The sequence below is a fragment of the Coregonus lavaretus genome (assembly GCF_964263955.1).
Source record: "Coregonus lavaretus genome assembly, chromosome: 2".
In the NCBI taxonomy this organism is placed as follows: domain Eukaryota; kingdom Metazoa; phylum Chordata; class Actinopteri; order Salmoniformes; family Salmonidae; genus Coregonus; species Coregonus lavaretus.
In genome coordinates, this window is record NC_139989.1 from 18,401,031 (window position 1) to 18,419,192 (window position 18,162).

Here is an 18,162-nt window from a genome sequence, read left to right on the forward strand (position 1 = left end):
TGGGTGTGTCCCAAATAGCCCTATAGGCCCTGGTCAAAAGTAGTGCACTACAAAGGGAATATGGTGCTATTTGGATCACAGCCTTATGTCTGTTCTTCAACTCTAAACCTAATTATTTACCCCTAATTTCCCACAGGACCTCCCCATGATCTGCAGGTGACAGAGGTGCGCGCCAACACTCTGGTGTTGCTCTATAAGCCACCAGTGTACCAGGGCCGTGACCCAGTCAACGGATTCTACATTGACATTAAGGAGGCTGATGCTGAGGAGGAGGCCTGGAGAGGAGTCAACGAGAAGGCTGTCCTCACTAACTACATGAAGGTCAGGACCCTATCCACTCCCATCCCTCCAGGGTGAAGTTTCCCTTGTAACAGATCTAAGATCAGCTTCCCCTTCCTAATCCTAACCTTAACCATTAGTGGGGGAAATGCAAAACCGACCCAGGATCAGCCTCTAGGGGCAACTTCAACCTACTCCATTTCTATCCACTTAAGTCAATCATACCATACTAAGGCACTGCATCGCAGTGCTAACTGTGCCACTAGAGATCCTGGTTCGAATCCAGGCTCTGTCGCAGCCGGCCGCGACCGGGAGACTCATGGGCGGCGCACAATTGGCCCAGCGTCGTCCAGGGTAGGGGAGGGAATGGCCGGCAGGGATGTAGCTCAGTTGATAGAGCATGGCGTTTGCAACGCCAGGGTTGTGGGTTCGATTCCCACGGGGGGCCAGTATAAAAATATATGTATTCACTAACTGTAAGTCGCTCTGGATAAGAGCGTCTGCTAAATGACTAAAATATAAATGTAAATACCATTGAGCACACATTCTAATTCAGAATTTGAATGCATAGTGTCTGATTGTAAGTGTGATGTGATTGGTGGAGGTATTTGTCAGTCAGAGGGTGTGTCCTGTGTGTAAAGGGATTTTCAACACTACTGCTTGTGTCTCAATAGTAACATATTTGATGTATGTGACTAACTTGTGTATAATGTGACTCTTTCTTTCATGAACAGATTAAGATTCTAAAGGAGGGGGAGACCTATGTGTTCCGTGTGCGTGCTCAGAATAAGGCAGGTGTAGGAAAGGCCTCTGAGCCCACAGAACCAGTCCTGGCCGAAACCAAACCAGGTAGGACGGTAGGACGATGTTAAAGACCCCTCAACAGAGCATGAGGGAGAGAGAGGAAGGACATTGTTATTAAGCATACATACTGTACATTTAATTTAAGTCATACCTTGAAGTCAGGCACCTCATGTGTGGAATAGTCTCCAGTTGGCACTTCTTTTGGATTATTTGGTGTCCCTGGGTTAATTTAGGAAATTGGTGAAGGATTTTTATAGTGATGAATGTGTTTGTTTTATTTGATTATAATGGCTAATGTGTATATTGTGAGAGACAGAATAACAACAGAAAAATCCAGTAAAACGCATGTCAAAAATGTTATAAATTGATTTGCATTTTAATGAGGGAAATAAGTATTTGACCACCTCTCAATCAGAAAGATTTCTGGATCCCAGGTGTCTTTTATACAGGTAACGAGCTGAGATTAGGAGCACACTCTTAAAGGGAGTGCTCCTAATCTCAGTTTGTTACCTGTATAAAAGACACCTGTCCACAGAAGCAATCAATCAATCAGATTCCAAACTCTCCACCATGGCCAAGACCAAAGAGCTCTCCAAGGATGTCAGGGACAAGATTGTAGACCTACACAAGGCTGGAATGGGCTACAAGACCATCGCCAAGCAGCTTGGTGAGAAGGTGACAACAGTTGGTGCGATTATTGCCAAATGGAAGAAACACAAAATAACTGTCAATCTCCCTCGGCCTGGGGCTCCATACAAGATCTCACCTCGTGGAGTTGCAATGATCATGAGAACGGTGAGGAATCAGCCCAGAACTACACGGGAGGATCTTGTCAATGATTTCAAGGCAGCTGGGACCATAGTCACCAAGAAAACAATTGGTAACACACTACTTCTTGAAGGACTGAAATCCTGCAGCGCCCGCAAGGTCCCCCTGCTCAAGAAAGCACATATACATGACCGTCTGAAGTTTGCCAATTAACATCTGAATGATTCAGAGGAGAACTGGGTGAAAGTGTTGTGGTCAGATGAGACCAAAATGGAGCTCTTTGGCATCAACTCAACTCGCCGTGTTTGGAGGAGGAGGAATGCTGCCTATGACCCCAAGAACACCATCCCCACCGTCAAACATGGAGGTGGAAACATTATGCTTTGGGGGTGTTTTTCTGCTAAGAGGACAGGACAACTTCACTGCATCAAAGGGACGATGGACGGGGCCATGTACCATCAAATCTTGGGTGAGAACCTCCTTCCCTCAGCCAGGTCATTGAAAATGGGTCGTGGATGGGTATTCCAGCATGACAATGACCCAAAACACACGACCAAGGCAACAAAGGAGGGGCTCAAGAAGAAGCACATTAAGGTCCTGGAGTGGCCTAGCCAGTCTCCAGCCCTTAATCCCATAGAAAATCTGTGGAGGGAGCTGAAGGTTCGAGTTGCCAAACGTCAGCCTCGAAACCTTAATGACTTGGAGAAGATCTGCAAAGAGGAGTGGGACAAAATCCTTCCTGAGATGTGTGCAAACCTGGTGGCCAACTACAAGAAACGTCTGACCTCTGTGATTGCCAACAAGGGTTTTGCCACCAAGTACTAAGTCATGTTTTGCAGAGGGGTCAAATACTTATTTCCCTCTTTAAAATGCAAATCAATTTATAACATTTTTGACATGCGTTTTTCTGGATTTATTTGATGTTATTCTGTCTCTCACTGTTCAAATAAACCTACCATTAAAATTATAGACTGATCCTTTATTTGTCAGTGGGCAAACGTACAAAATCAGCAGGGGATCAAATACTTGTTTTCCTCACTGTATTTTGTATATAATTGTGTGTGTGCTGATGTGACTGTTGTTACCAGTGCACAATTGTGAATGAGACCTAGGTCTCAATGTGTCTCCCTGGTTAAATAAAAGTTAAATAAAAAAGACCCCCCCCCCCCCCCCAACTATATCCCAAGTATAAATACAGATAATGTACAAACACTTAAAGGGATAGTTCACCCAAATTAGAAAATTACACATTGGTTTCCTTGCCCTGTAAGCAGTCTTTGAACTATCCCTTTAATGGTAAAAAAAAATATTAATACATTTAGTCATACTGCACCTTTGCATGTATTTTTGAGTCTCCAGCTTTGTTTGACTTTAGGTCTGTTCTCTCTCAGGCACTACGGAGATTGTTGTGGACGTTGATGATGATGGAGTAATCTCCATGAACTTTGCTTGCTCAAACCTGACTCCAGACTCCAAATTTGTGTGGTCAAAGAACTACGAAGAGATCACAGACGATACTCGAATTACTATGGCGACCAGTGGGGAGAAGTGAGTGTGTGTGCATTTGTGTGTGTGTTTGTGTGTGTGTGCGAGTTCGAAAGATTAGGCCCTCTAAAGTACTTCAGTATGTTGATTGTGCTGGTGCCTTTGCGTCTTCCCCTCAGGTCCAAGGCCACCTTTAATATGCTTGCGGAGGATGACATCGGCATTTACTCTTGTGCTGTCACCCACACCGACGGTGCATCCTCCAGCTACACTCTCTCAGCAGAGGGTGAGTCCCACTGTGTGTCTGTGGTACCGTAGCACTGTACTAGTCTGAACACGTTATCACTTTAGTAACTAACTTAGAAGGTTAAGAGGGTAGCAGAGCTTCATTGCTCCTGTGTAATTTCTACTTCTTAATCTCTGATTCATATTTCATCTCATAAATCTTTTTTCTTTATTGACAGAGCTGAAGAAACTTCTGGAGATCAGCCATGACCACAAATTCCCCAGTGAGAAACTCAGACACCATGTTCTATGGATGCGTCCCAAATGGCACCCTATTCCCTTAGTGCACCACTTTTGACCAGGGCAAAAGTAGTGCACTGTGTAGGGAATAGGGTGTAATTTGGGATGCATACATCTTTTCTCATTTGTTTGTTCTGTGTATGACTCTTTCCTCTCTGTTCCTGCTCTCACTTTTTCACTTTCTCTCCTCTGTCTCTCTCCTTCTCATTCGATCTGTCTAGTTATTCCCTTAAAGACAGAGCTGGCTGTGGAGCTGCAGGAGAAGGGCAGAATTCGCTTCTGGCTGCAGGCTGAGAAGATCTCTGCTAATGGCAAAATAGAATATGTGTTTAACGACAACAATCTCTCCCAGGGAGAGGTAAGTAGGCACTGAATGGAAACAAAATAACTGAACTGTCTCTTAATGTTGAGCCGCTTAGGGTTGCTAAAATTCCCAGGTTTTCCAGAAATCCTGGTTCGAGGTTTCCTGGATTTCCTGCTTATTCCTTGCTGATTGCGAGAATTCTCCAACTGGCATTTCTGGAAAACCTGGGAATTTTGGGAAAGTGACCTGCAATTTGCAACCCTGTGCTCCCTACATATGTATAACATCTAGTGTAATTGATGTTGTTGAGATGAAGTTTATGAGACCAGACTAAAAAGTATTTTCCTATGGCCTGCTTTCCAGAAATACAAGATTAACTTTAACAAAGACACAGGTGTGATTGAGATGACCATGGAGTCTCTGCTCCCAGAGGACGAGGGAACCTTCACCTTCCAGCTGCAGGACGGCAAAGCAACCAACCAGTCCAGCTTGGTGCTGATTGGAGAAGGTAGGATAAACTCTGCCTCTCATTCTCTCCTTCTCCTATCATCTTCCATCACTCTCTCCTCTTGCCTGATAGCCAGTCAGTTTGTGCTATCATGCCAACTCCTTGTCAGTCTTTGTCATAGCTTGAAAAGGACAGCAATGGACTAGGCAAGAGCACAAACAGATCTGGGACCAGGCTATCTCTCCTCTGTTGTAAAGAAAAAACAGCCCCACTATGGCTCAGAAGTTAGATCTTAACATATTTCACTAGTGGGCAGTAAAAGCTTACTATAAACCATGAACATTTGTGCTCACACATTAATGACAAATGTATCTGATTAAATAATACAAGACACATCATAGTGACTATATTACATGAAAGATTAATGTAATTGTACATAAAAGTTGTGTTGCCTAATCAGGAATGATGTGTTTTTCCAGTGTTCAAGGGGCTGCAGAAGGAGTCTGCATTCATGCGCAAAGAATGGCACAGAAAGCAAGGTATGGGATCTTTTTAAATGAAGAAAATATGTCATGAGTAGAATAGTGATATGATGAGATATTAGAATATTAGATTTATAGAACAATTTCAGAAATCATTTCAACATAATTGATAATTGAAATATTCCCACTGTCTTGTTTTTCGTAGGTCCTCACTTTGTGGAGTATCTGAGTTATGAAGTGACCCCAGAATGTTGTGTTGTCCTGAAATGCAAGGTGAGACTGCTGAGAAACAGGGTTAGAGGGAACTCTTGGAAATAGATGTCAGTATTAGGAAAATTATTCTTAGCTCACACACTTCTCCAGATGACTTGTTACCCACCGGTGTGCAGTAATGAAGTGGACCTGAACAACATATCTCTGTCTAACTCTATTTCCATCCCTCTATCGCTATCACCCTCTGCAGGTTGGGAACATAAAGAAGGAGACTGTTGCATTGTGGTACAAGGATGGGCGTGAGATCAAGGGAGACGAGAAACTCACCTTCACCGAGGGAGTGCTCAAACTGGAGATTGCTCAGGTGAGAGGGATTCTACAGTTATTTCATACACATCATACATAAAAAATATATCCTTTACCACATGTCTCTTATACAGCAGTATAAGACCATACTGCACAATAGCTGTCTTTAGAGCGTTAAGAATATTGTTTTGCACATTACTCTAGGCTATATGAATGGCTCTTCTATACAGTAGGCTACATATAGGTTTGAAAATATTATATTATATGTTTTCAATATACTGCACATGTATGAACATACTGTATGTATTGAATGTTTTTGTTCTACACATCATTATATAGTCAATGTGCTGTTTGTTTGCAACTATGTATGACTGTATCATCATTGCACATCTCTGTCTATATGTTCATATATCATAAATATATGATGGGTTCCTCACACTTCATGGATGCTATCTTCTGGCTGCAAGATGGTGGAGTAAGTTGAGCATAAGGCGGTCTGAAGGGGTTGCGACCATGTGAAAAGTTTTGTCTTACTCTAATCGTAAATTACTGTCTTAATATCACTTTCTTCATTATATTAATCACAATTTCTCTGTCATTTCCAGTTACAGCATCAAACCAATCCTTACTTAAATTTGTATAAAACCTTAAATTCTAACCCCACCATTTAATAATCAATGTATTATTTCTTACTAAATTACAGCATATTTCAACACTATTCAACATTTTCCCTCTAACACACCATGTCTCAACCTTTGTTCTCTGTATTAAAGGTAGACTGACGTAGATGCAGAAAGTAAACTGCATACTGGGTCAATTTCCTCAACAACTAAGAGCTGTTTTGGTGCCTGGGCTACCACACTGTGAACAGAGTGAAGCGAACCCGTGCACATGCGCAGATATTGTGTGTGACTATGTGAGAGCAAGGCCTTGCATCTCGCTCATCTCAATATCTGCGATGCTGCTCGTGGCAACATAATTTCGCTGAGTCTACCCTTAATCTGTATTATAAAATCTGTTTTATGTCTTTTACAGTATATCACATCCTTTTGTAATTCACCTGTTTTCCACCCTACATATGTCTCCCTAGTCTTCAGCCAAACACACCACTCATCCCCATTTCTGTGTGTAGTCCAATGTGCGTGTCATCAAAAGTGGCACAGTGAGTGCACGTGTGACACGCATCGTGCCTTAGCGGTGCAGCATGTAAACATGTCACATGTGTCCTATTACAGCGTGATGCTCCTCCTGCAGCCCTAGCGACAGACCTAGACAATTCCCTCGAGGACCTTATCTGGAGAATACTCAAAGTTGGGATCAGCTTGATCTTTTTGTCACCTTAAGTGATCATCTTCTTGGTTTTGCTGTTTTGAGAATGCTTTTTTGCTTTTGTGTCAAATAAATGTGTGTCCTGCAGCACCCATGGCAGGGGAGAAAAGCTTGCCTTTTCGCTTGAGAGTTTAATTTTCATCCTTTACAAAATGATGTGTGTCTCAAACCTGGCCTTCTCTTATAGATCTCAAAGAAGGATGCCGGTGTCTATGAGATTATTATGAAGGATGACAGAGGGAAGGACACATCCACATTGAACCTGACAGAACAAGGTGACTAACCCCTCAAAGCCATACCTCATTGTGTGTATAGTAAAGCGTCAACAAGACCTCATCATATTTACAAAGTGACGTAATTGTCAAATTTCTGTTCGCCAGGTTTCAGAGACTTGATGAATGAAGTGTTCAGTAATATCGGTAAGTACATGTGTCTCACATTGCAGTAGTAAACCAATTAACTTAAGTTTAACTTGTGTTCAAAACATCTATAAAGTGTTCCTCTGTAAAGTTGCTCTGTGTAACGTCGCGCTGTGTATCTCTGCACTGTGTAACGTCTCTGTAATGCCTCTGTAACGTTGCACTTTATAACATCTCTGTAACGTTGCACTGTGTAACATCTCTGTAATGTTACACTGTGTAACATCTCTGTAACGTTGCACTGTATAACATCTCTGTAACCTTGTACTGTGTAACATCTCTGTAATGTTACACTGTATAACATCTCTGTAACGTTGTACTGTGTAACATCTCTGTAACATTGCACTTTATAACATCTCTGTAACGTTGTACTGTCTAACATCTCTGTAACATTGCACTTTATAACATCTCTGTAACGTTGCACTTTATAACATCTCTGTAACGTTGCACTGTATAACATCTCTGTAACGTTGCACCGTGTAACATCTCTGTAACCTTGTACTGTGTAACATCTCTGTAATGTTGCACTGTGTAACATCTATGTAATGTTGCACTGTGTAGCATCTCTGTAACGTTGCATTATGTAACATCTATGTAATGTTACACTGTATAACATCTCTGTAACGGTGCACTGTGTAACATCTCTGTAACATTGCACTGTGTAACATCTCTGTAATGTTGCACTGTGTAACATCTCTGTAATGTTGCACTGTATAACATATATGTAATGTTGCACTGTGTAACGTCTCTGTAATGCCTCTGTAACGTTGCACTTTATAACATCTCTGTAACGTTGCACTGTGTAACATCTCTGTAATGTTACACTGTGTAACATCTCTGTAACGTTGCACTGTATAACATCTCTGTAACCTTGTACTGTGTAACATCTCTGTAATGTTACACTGTATAACATCTCTGTAACGTTGTACTGTGTAACATCTCTGTAACATTGCACTTTATAACATCTCTGTAACGTTGTACTGTCTAACATCTCTGTAACATTGCACTTTATAACATCTCTGTAACGTTGCACTTTATAACATCTCTGTAACGTTGCACTGTATAACATCTCTGTAACGTTGCACCGTGTAACATCTCTGTAACCTTGTACTGTGTAACATCTCTGTAATGTTGCACTGTGTAACATCTATGTAATGTTGCACTGTGTAGCATCTCTGTAACGTTGCATTATGTAACATCTATGTAATGTTACACTGTATAACATCTCTGTAACGGTGCACTGTGTAACATCTCTGTAACATTGCACTGTGTAACATCTCTGTAATGTTGCACTGTGTAACATCTCTGTAATGTTGCACTGTATAACATCTATGTAATGTTGCACTGTGTAATATCTCTGTAATGTTCCTTAGCCAACTCCTCCACTGCACTGAAGATCCAAAGCACAGAGGAGGGCATCAGACTCTACTCCTTTGTCAGTTACTACAACGAGGCACTCCAGGTCACCTGGCACCACAAGTGTGTAGTCTCCTTACTTGTGTTTGTGTGCACGTATGTGCGTACCTTCATGTGGGCGTGTGTGTTCGTGCGTGTTTGCAAGTACATTCAACTGTCAGGTGTGTGTCGTCTGTGAGATGCAGCCTATGTGTGTGTGTTTCAGTGAGTTGTTTTTCTCTCTAATAGGGATTCAGCGATAGCCTTCACAGACCGCATTAAGAGTGGTGTGGTGGGAGAGCAGCTGTGGCTCCAGATCACAGAGCCCACAGAGAAAGACAAGGGCAAATACGCCATCGAGTTCCATGATGGGAAGGGTGGTCTGAAGAGGACTGTGGAGCTGTCTGGCCAGGGTGAGTTCCAAATGACACCTTATTTCCTATATAGTGCACTCATTTTGACATCTACATGGAATTAAGGGGCTCCCGTTCCTTCATCAATGCTTTGATAGGTTTACTCACCTCCTCTTATTTCTTCCAGCATTTGATGACGCATATGCAGAATTCCAGAGGCTCAAGTAAGTTACCCCACATTAATGGATTTTTATACACACTTTTCCCCCATTGTGTTAGCAAGCTGTTCTACATGTTGTGGATGTGGCATGCCAGTAAGTACCCAGCAAACCCGGAACATTCCTAGAACATTAGCTAACATTCCCATTAAGATCTAGTTAGGGTTTGAGCTAACATTAGGATGAAAACGTCCCACAAACATTCTAATAATGTCACCAAATATGTTTTCTGCGAAAATGTTGAAGTGAAATATCCTTGGAATGTTCTCATAACAGTCACTAAAATGTTGTGTAAAAACTACCACATAATGTTCTCATTAGGTGTGTGATAACACAACGTAATAACACAATGTTCCAGTAATGCTCTTAGAACGTACTGCCGCAACAAAATGAGGGAGCAATAGAAGGGGTTCTGAGCAAACATTACAGGAACGATCTACTAATGTTGATGGATATGTTATTTAAAACACCCATAACAAAATATCTCTACAATGGTCTCATAAAATTATTGTATTGTGTGACATTATGAGATGGGTTCTAAAAACATTCCCTGAACATACTTCAGCAATTATGTCTGGATTCAATTGAATAGGTTCTGAAAAAACATTACAGAAACGTTCTGTGAATATTTATGGAGACGTCAAGCTAAACACCCCAAATAACGTGCAGGGAACATTCCCACAAGACTCTCGTAAAGTTATAGTGTGATGTTATAACATGATTGTTCCAATAACGTTCCCTGAACAAACGTCAGCAATTATGTCTGGATTTAATACAAGTGGTTCTGAGAAAACATTATAGCAATGTTCAGCTAATGTTAATACAAATTCAGACAGCTGATGTTCTGAAAGAGCTGAAAAATCTGGACCCCTACAAATCAGCTGGGCTAGACAATCTGGACACTTTCTTTCTAAAATTAGCTGCCGAAATTGTCGCAGCCCCTATTACTAACCTGTTCAACCTCTCTTTCGTAACGTCTGAGATTCCCAGAGATTGGAAAGCTGCCGCGGTCATCCCCCTCTTCAAAGGGGGTGACACTCTAGATCCAAACTGTTACAGACCTATATCCATCCTGCCCTGCCTTTCGAAAGTATTTGAAAGCCAAGTTAACAAACAGATCACCGACCATTTCGAATCCCACCGTACCTTCTCCGCTATGCAATCCGGTTTCCGAGCTGGTCATGGGTGCGCCTCAGCCACGCTCAAGGTCCTAAACGATATTATAACTCTGATCGATAAAAGACAGTACTGCACAGCCGTCTTCATCGACCTGGCCAAGGCTTTCGACTCTGTCAACCACCGCATTCTTATTGGCAGACTAAATAGCCTTGGTTTCTCAAATGACTGCCTCGCCTGGTTCACCAACTACTTCTCAGATAGAGTTCAATGTGTCAAATCGGAGGGCCTGTTGTCTGGCAGTCTCTATGGGGGTACCACAGGGTTCAATTCTCGGGCCGACTCTCTTCTCTGTGTATATCAAGGATGCCGCTCTTGCTGCTGGTGACGCTCGGATCCACCTCTATGCGGACGACACCATTTTGTATACATCTGGCCCTTCATTGGACACTGTGTTAACAAACCTCCAAACGAGCTTCAACGCCATACAACACTCCTTCCGTAGCCTCCAACTGCTCTTAAACACTAGTAAAACTAAATGCATGCTCTTCAACCGAACGCTGCTTGCACCCGCCCACCCGACTAGAATCACTACTCTCGGCGGGTCTGACCTAGAGTATGTGGACAACTACAAATACCTAGGTGTCTGGTTAGATTGTAAACTCTCCTTCCAGACTCACATTAAGCATCTCCAATCAAAAGTTAGATCTAGAATCGGCTTCCTATTTCGCAACAAAGCCTCCTTCACTCATGCTGCCAAACATGCCCTCGTAAAACTGACTATCCTACCGATCCTTGACTTTGGCGATGTCATTAACAAATTAGCCTCCAACACTCTACTCAGAAAATTGGATGTAGTCTATCACAGTGCCATCCGTTTTGTCACCAAAGCCCCATATACTACTCACCATTGTGACCTGTACGCTCTTGTTGGCTGGCCCTCACTACATATTCGTCACCAAACCCACTGGCTCCAGGTCATCTATAAATCACTGCTAGGAAAATCCCCACCTTATCTTAGCTCACTGGTCACCATAGCAACACCCACCCATAGTCTGCGCTCCAGCAGGTATATCTCACTGGTCATCCCCAAAGCCAACACCTCCTTTGGCCGCCATTCCTTCCAGTTCTCTGCTGCCAATGACTGGAACGAACTGCAAAAATCTCTGAAGCTGGAGACTCTTATCTCCCTCACTAACTTAAAGCATCAGTTGTCAGAGCACCTTACCGATCACTGCACCTGTACACAGCCATTCTGAAATTAGCCCACCCAACTACCTCATCCCCATATTGTTATTTATTTTGCTAATTTGCACCCCAGTATCTCTATTTGCACATCATCTTTTACACATCTATCATTCCAGTGTTAATAAGAAATTGTAACTATTTTGCACTATGGCCTTACCTCCATAATTTACTACATTCGCACATACTGTATATCAATTTTCTGTTGTATTTTTGACTTTATGTTTTGTTTACCCCATATGTAACTCTGTGTTGTTGTTTTTATCACACTGCTTTGCTTTATCTTGGCCAGGTCGCAGTTGTAAATGAGAACTTGTTCTCAACTGGCTTACCTGGTTAAATAAAGGTGAAATAAATATAATAAAAGGCCCATTCCACAAAAAGAGTGCCTTTTGCGTCCCTTTGATATTTTAAGAAGAAATTGTGCATTAATATTGAATTTAAAAGCCTTTTATATTAAATGAAGTGCTTTTTAATATGGGCCACACGAGGAAAAAGAAGAAACACTGCTCTTGCTAGTATCACTGCTCTTTATTAAGCTTTACGTATCGGCCACAAGGCCTTTGTCAGAGCTTTTGTGAGTGTTTATAATTTGCACCCTTATGTAGACATTGCTCCATCCACATCCGTTCAATGCATCGAATGGGGTTGAAGTCGAGGGAAAATAACAACGTGCATTTCATAAGTATTCTAATAAAGTGTGTACAGAAAATGCATTAAACAAATCTGTAAAACCACAATGAGGACATCAAACCTATCAAGTAAGTTTTCATAAATCATTGGGTACAGTGCAAGAAAAAATGTCAGCGTAGTCTGAAGTGGCGGCATTAATTCATGTTCACATTTACAACATAACATGCATGGGCTTTTCATCATTAAGACCTTTGGGGTATAATGTCTGGAGGGTGAAAATCCAAAAACATTATCTTTTGCTCAGAGTATTATTTATATCACCTCCCCTGTCTGATATCTTGACTTTCTCAATGCCACAAAATCTAAAGGTAGAAATGTCATGAAATGTCATATAGACCACATGGAAAATTCAATAAATCAGATGTTTTATATGAATAAAGACTTGCTAAAGTGCCAAAGGGAATGCTGGGTAAAACCTAAATATTATATTTCAGAAACCTTTAATGAATACATAAAGATGTATGTGAGCATTCTTGCAACATCTTTGCACATTCTTGAACATTTGTGCACCCCGATTTTGTGTTTTGGGAACCTATCTCTTCAATGTCCCCCACACTGTTGCCACAACCTAATGAAATGTTTTGTGAACTTTTAAAGAACATTACAAATATGTTCTGTTAACATTCTTGTAACATCAGAGGAATGTTCTGTGCACCCTAATACAAACATTGTATAATCATCAGCACAACTGGACACATGTTGTGTTACTATAACCTTTGGGGGTAATGTTCTAACACCATTCCCACAAAAGGAAGGAAATGTTCTGGGAACATTCAAAGAACCAGTTTTGGTTTGCTGGGTACTCTGCATCCATCCTTCCTTTCATGTGATTGCTATATTTGGTGTTCCTCTCAGTCTGCCAAGCCACTCTCTCTGTGCATGTATGTTTATATAGCAGGCAGTCTCTGACAGGCTTTGAGTAAGGGCATAGGGAAGTGTAAGAGTAAGGCCCCATGTAGCTCAGTTGGTAGAGCATGGTGCTTGCAACGCCAGGGTTGTGGGTTTGTTTCCCACGGGGGGCCAGTATGAAAATGTATGCACTCACTAACTGTAAATCGCTCTGGATAAGAGTGTCTGCTAAATGACTAAAATGTAAAATGTAATGAAGGCTTTACTTAGACATGCTTCCTGGCTCCAGTCCAAACACATTCTCTGCATTCATTTCTCTTATCTTTGTTCTTCAATCTGTTTTGTCTCTTCCAATGTCAGAGCGGCCGCTATTGCAGAGAGAAGTAAGTACACACACACACACACACACACACACACACACACACACACACACACACACACACACACATTATTAGATGGGGATGAGAGGGCTGCTCTCAGTATTGTAGTGGGTACTGTTATTTTCAAACTGATCTGAGGTCAGTGGTCTAATTTGGTGCTCTTTGTTTCAGATCGTGCTCGCGTGGCAGGAGGCCTGCCTGATGTCGTCACCATACAGGAGTTAAAGGTAACCATGTCTGGATGGATCTGGATCTGTCTGTCTGTCTGTCTGTCTGTATATGCATGTCCATGGTTCCATACTGGCCTGGGACTCAAGCATTGCAGACTTGATTGTGTATGACACTACTACGGCTGCATCTGAAATGGTACCCTAGTATTCCCTATATAGTGCACTACTTTTGATCAGCTATGGTCTAAAGTCATACACTATATAAGGAAGAGCTCTGGTCAAAAGTAGGATGCTATATAGGGAATAGGGTGCCATTATAGGGTGCCATTTCAGACTCACCTTATTATGTCTGATCTTGTCTCTCGCCATCAGGCCCTGAACCTGACCTGTAACATTTCGGGCGAACCCCTGCCTGAGGTAGTCTGGCTGAAGAACGAGAGGGAGATTGTGTCTGATGGCCACTACGTCATGAAGTTCGAGGCGGGCAAGTACGCCAGCTTCACCATCACCACGGTGAACACGACAGACTCGGGCAAGTACAGTATCCTGGTGAAGAACAAGTACGGCACAGAGAGCGCCGACTTCACCGTAAGTGTCTTCAGTCCCGACAGCAAGAAATAAGGGAGAAAGAAAGAAGGCCGGCAAGAAATAAGGGAGACCTCAATCTTTGCGTGAATATTATGTATAAAAATACATAAAAAAAGACAAAGAAAAAAGAAAGAAGTCCTGAGCGTTGGTTTGATGGTTTGAGATGGTTTTTATGGTAGTCTATACAGTATTTAACTCTAGTTTGAAAAGGTGTATCGTTTTACTCTGAGCATGAAATGTCCAAACGTTCCGAGAAAAATCTGAGAATTACAAAAAACATAAACACAATACTTTAGGTCCAATCATCCTTAATTTTGACACCACGATGAGTATAGTTATACATTTATAAAATTCCCCCATGTATTACAATATTTGCTATATTTTGCTAAGTATTGACACACTAAAAAGGTATGTAAAGACAAATGTTTGTGTTAATTCAAATTAATTTACTACAATAGACTTAAATCTAAAAGGTTAACCATCTAGTATTGGTTAAAAAGGACTATGTGAAGTAAATTTAAGATGCTGAAAACCTTGTTAGCTTACTCAAAGGTTATTACTGTATGTGCCATGCAAGAGTTTTAAAAAGTAAGGAAGTGAATAGATGCTCTATAAGCACTGACAAAGGAAGATTTTTTCTGTCATGTGGAATTTGAACAGATCCTGTGTTGTTTTTTCATTCACAATCACTGTTTACTGAATATGATGTCACCACCTATGTCACTCAGTGTGTTATTACATCACTCCTTCTGCCACTATATAATGATTATGGCATCACTTCCTCTGATTATGACATCACTTCCCCTGTCACTATGCAGTGATTATGACATTACTTCCTCTGTCACTCAGTAATGATTATGACATCACTTCCTCTGTCATTATGTAGTGATTCTGACATCACTTCCCCTGTCTCTCAGTAATGATTATGACATCACTTCCTCTATCACTACGTAATGATTATGACATCACTTCCTCTGTCCGCTGTCTCATGAGAAGGACTAATAAAATGGAGCATGGACTCCCTCACCAGGTCCTCCTCTGTTGTCTCACTGTGTTTTGTTCCCTCTGTATGACACCCCACTCTTCATTCTCCATTCCCCATTCTCTCCCTCCACTTTTCACTCTCTGCTTCAGTCTCCTGTTCACCATTCACTCCTGGTCACTTGTCTGATATTGTCTGATGGTCATCTTGTCTCCAAAGACCATGAAGGCATCTATCACCAAGGAGCAATGCAATCCCTCACTCTGAACATACACAAGCACCTCTCTCCGTACACAAGGGAGTCAAACTCAACTCCTTGACGACCGCACACACCTGCTGATTTTTAGTGTTATCTTTTAACAAGTGGCTGATTTAGACCTGGGTCTGTGGCCCTTGGGGACTTGAGCTTGACAACCCTGCTGCTTTGTACCATATGCTTTGTCTCTCAACACACTCAACCAACTGCACTCTGTCCACACACACTTCCAGTGAGCACCCCTCCTCCCATCACATTTCTCTGTACTGTGTGTTTGTAAGCACAAATCACCCTCAGACACCCACCATGTTTTTGTTCATTAGATGTTTTCTCATCAAGGATTCACCACTAGTAGGGCATTAAATTGGTTGCGTCCCAAATGGCAGCCTATTCCCAATATAGTTCACTACTTTTAACCAGAGCTCTATGGGACCTGGTCAAAAGTAGTGCAATAAATAGGGAACAGGGTCCCATTTGGGACGCAGCAATAATCTACTGCTACATAAGGTCTATGATGTGACGCAACAGTGCACCAAGCCCTCGTGATAAAGGAAAGGAACGTCTTATCATCAACTAACACACACATGACCTTGTCACTGAATGGGAAAAGTCTTAGTTATACATTTAGTGTGTGTGCCAGTCTGGGACACCATTTTTAGATTCACTGACTGGAAAAGATGGACATTAGACCCAGGAAATGTGATTGCAATGACATTAAAACAAACAAAGGGCTAAGTCACCAGAATATAATGAGAGCAGCCTGTCACATAACTCAAACATGTAGAGAGACCAGGAAGTGGGTTAGCCAGGGGTCTGAAACAAGAATACCAGGGCCTGTATTCATAAAGAGTATGAGTGCTGATCTAGGATCAGGTCCCAATCATTCATATTCATTATAGTCTAAAAGGCTAAACTGATCTGAGATGCAGTATCTCAAGTGTTGTATTATTTTTTGCAGTAGGCTATTCTATGTGGTAGAACATTCTGCTCTCTGCTGTCAGACACACTAAACCGCAAAGCATTAGCTACATTTTTTAGTCCATGCACAAGTAAACATGATCAATAGCTTATTACACCAGCAATAATATCATGTGATCCTGGAACAAAATTAGTTGTTGACATGTTTTTTGCAGCCCTCTTCTCAGAAGACGTTTTAGTGACATTTAATTTGTAGGCCTATAAATCACATTAGGAAAGTTTTGCAGTCTGGTAAGTAATCTCAAATGCCAACAATGTCTTTGAAGTAGAGCCCATTTTTTAAACATGGCTTGATGAAATTGAACTTTTTATTCACGAGACTAGTTTTAAAAGTAGCTAGGGAAATTCTGTGTGCAAGGTATGTGTTTGTGCGTGTGTGTGTGTGCGTGTGTGTTTGTGTGTGTGTGTGTAAATCCTAAAACATTTTCCATTTGCCAGTTGGTTGTAACAGAAGGCAAAGGGGACTTGGGAGTGACCTCCTATTTGACTGATGCTGATGGGAATGTGATCATTGGGTCTAAAAGCAGACCTACCACCCCAACAGAGAGGAGGAAGTCAGTCACTGGGAAGAAAATGCAGAAGAGAAAGGGTGAGGCGACAGCTGTCCACAATAATGTGTGCAAGAAAATTCTTAACACAAAATACTTTTAATGTGAATAAATGCGAATATTAGGCTACACCTTCAATTAGGCCACACTTCTGATTTTAAAAAATACAAACTTACTACTAAGTTAAAACAGTGTACAGAGTAATTATCTCATCTCAGAACCCAGATCTGGAGTAACAGTCTGTCACAAGAGACTAGGACCTATCTTACTTCAATGTGTCAGTCTATCACCTTCAGAAGACGTGGAGAGCATCATCATCATGTTTATCCTTTTTGAGTCAAAAGTGTAAGCACTATCACAAAAAGTCATGTTTGAGGTTAGGGGAAAAATGTAGTTAGGTTGTTTTCTTCACCACCAAACTAGTGAAGTTGTTTTGGATGGACGTTTTGGTGATGGCAAGGGCAGTCTTCTGATTGAGTCACTGATTAAACATAAGTAATGTCCTTTCTCTGGAAGAATCGATGTGAAATTATTTACCTGTGTGTGTGTGTGTGTGTGTGTGTGTGTTTCCTTAGATTCTGTAATCCTCCAGAAGCCTCCAGAGGAAAAGGAGGGGAAGAAGAAAGAAGAAAAGAAGATGGAGGACAAAACCGCAGACAAGAAAAAGGCTGCCCCTGCTGTTGCAAGCAAGGTCGGCAAGCAGGAGACCCTGCAGCAGCCCACAACTACAGCAGATGAGGCGAAGCCAGATGATGTCCCCACATCTGAGAAACTGGCAGAGAAACCACAGACTAACAAGGGAAAAAACGATCAAGACGAGTGACAATCAGAAAGCTGGTTACATAAGTGAAATAGTTATTTTGGAGTTTGATGTGGTTTATACGTCTTGCATGAATGATGTGTGTCTTTGAGCATCACTGAAACACCACTGGAATAACTGTTTTTCTCCCAACATCGTAATTCACTCATCCTTTTCTTTAAAAGCCCAATGCTGTCAAAATTTCCGCTGATGAAACTAACATTCTGTCA

The 18,162-nt window shown here is 41.6% G+C and overlaps 1 pseudogene across 1 annotated transcript in view; it reads left to right on the top strand.

The window, feature by feature from the left end:
• LOC311100374 (myomesin-1-like) overlaps positions 1-17,956 on the top strand; it is a 43,066-nt pseudogene extending 25,110 nt beyond the window's left edge. The window contains exons 21-40 of the transcript in view: positions 137-321; positions 1,014-1,128; positions 3,243-3,399; positions 3,516-3,622; positions 3,801-3,845; positions 4,083-4,219; positions 4,529-4,673; positions 5,093-5,152; positions 5,301-5,368; positions 5,559-5,672; positions 7,131-7,218; positions 7,324-7,362; positions 8,736-8,841; positions 9,007-9,170; positions 9,298-9,334; positions 13,592-13,614; positions 13,783-13,838; positions 14,154-14,369; positions 17,024-17,174; positions 17,709-17,956. The product of the transcript in view is annotated as a myomesin-1-like (transcript). The remainder of the gene's footprint in view (positions 1-136; positions 322-1,013; positions 1,129-3,242; positions 3,400-3,515; positions 3,623-3,800; positions 3,846-4,082; positions 4,220-4,528; positions 4,674-5,092; positions 5,153-5,300; positions 5,369-5,558; positions 5,673-7,130; positions 7,219-7,323; positions 7,363-8,735; positions 8,842-9,006; positions 9,171-9,297; positions 9,335-13,591; positions 13,615-13,782; positions 13,839-14,153; positions 14,370-17,023; positions 17,175-17,708) is intronic.
• Positions 17,957-18,162: the final 206 nt, after the last annotated feature.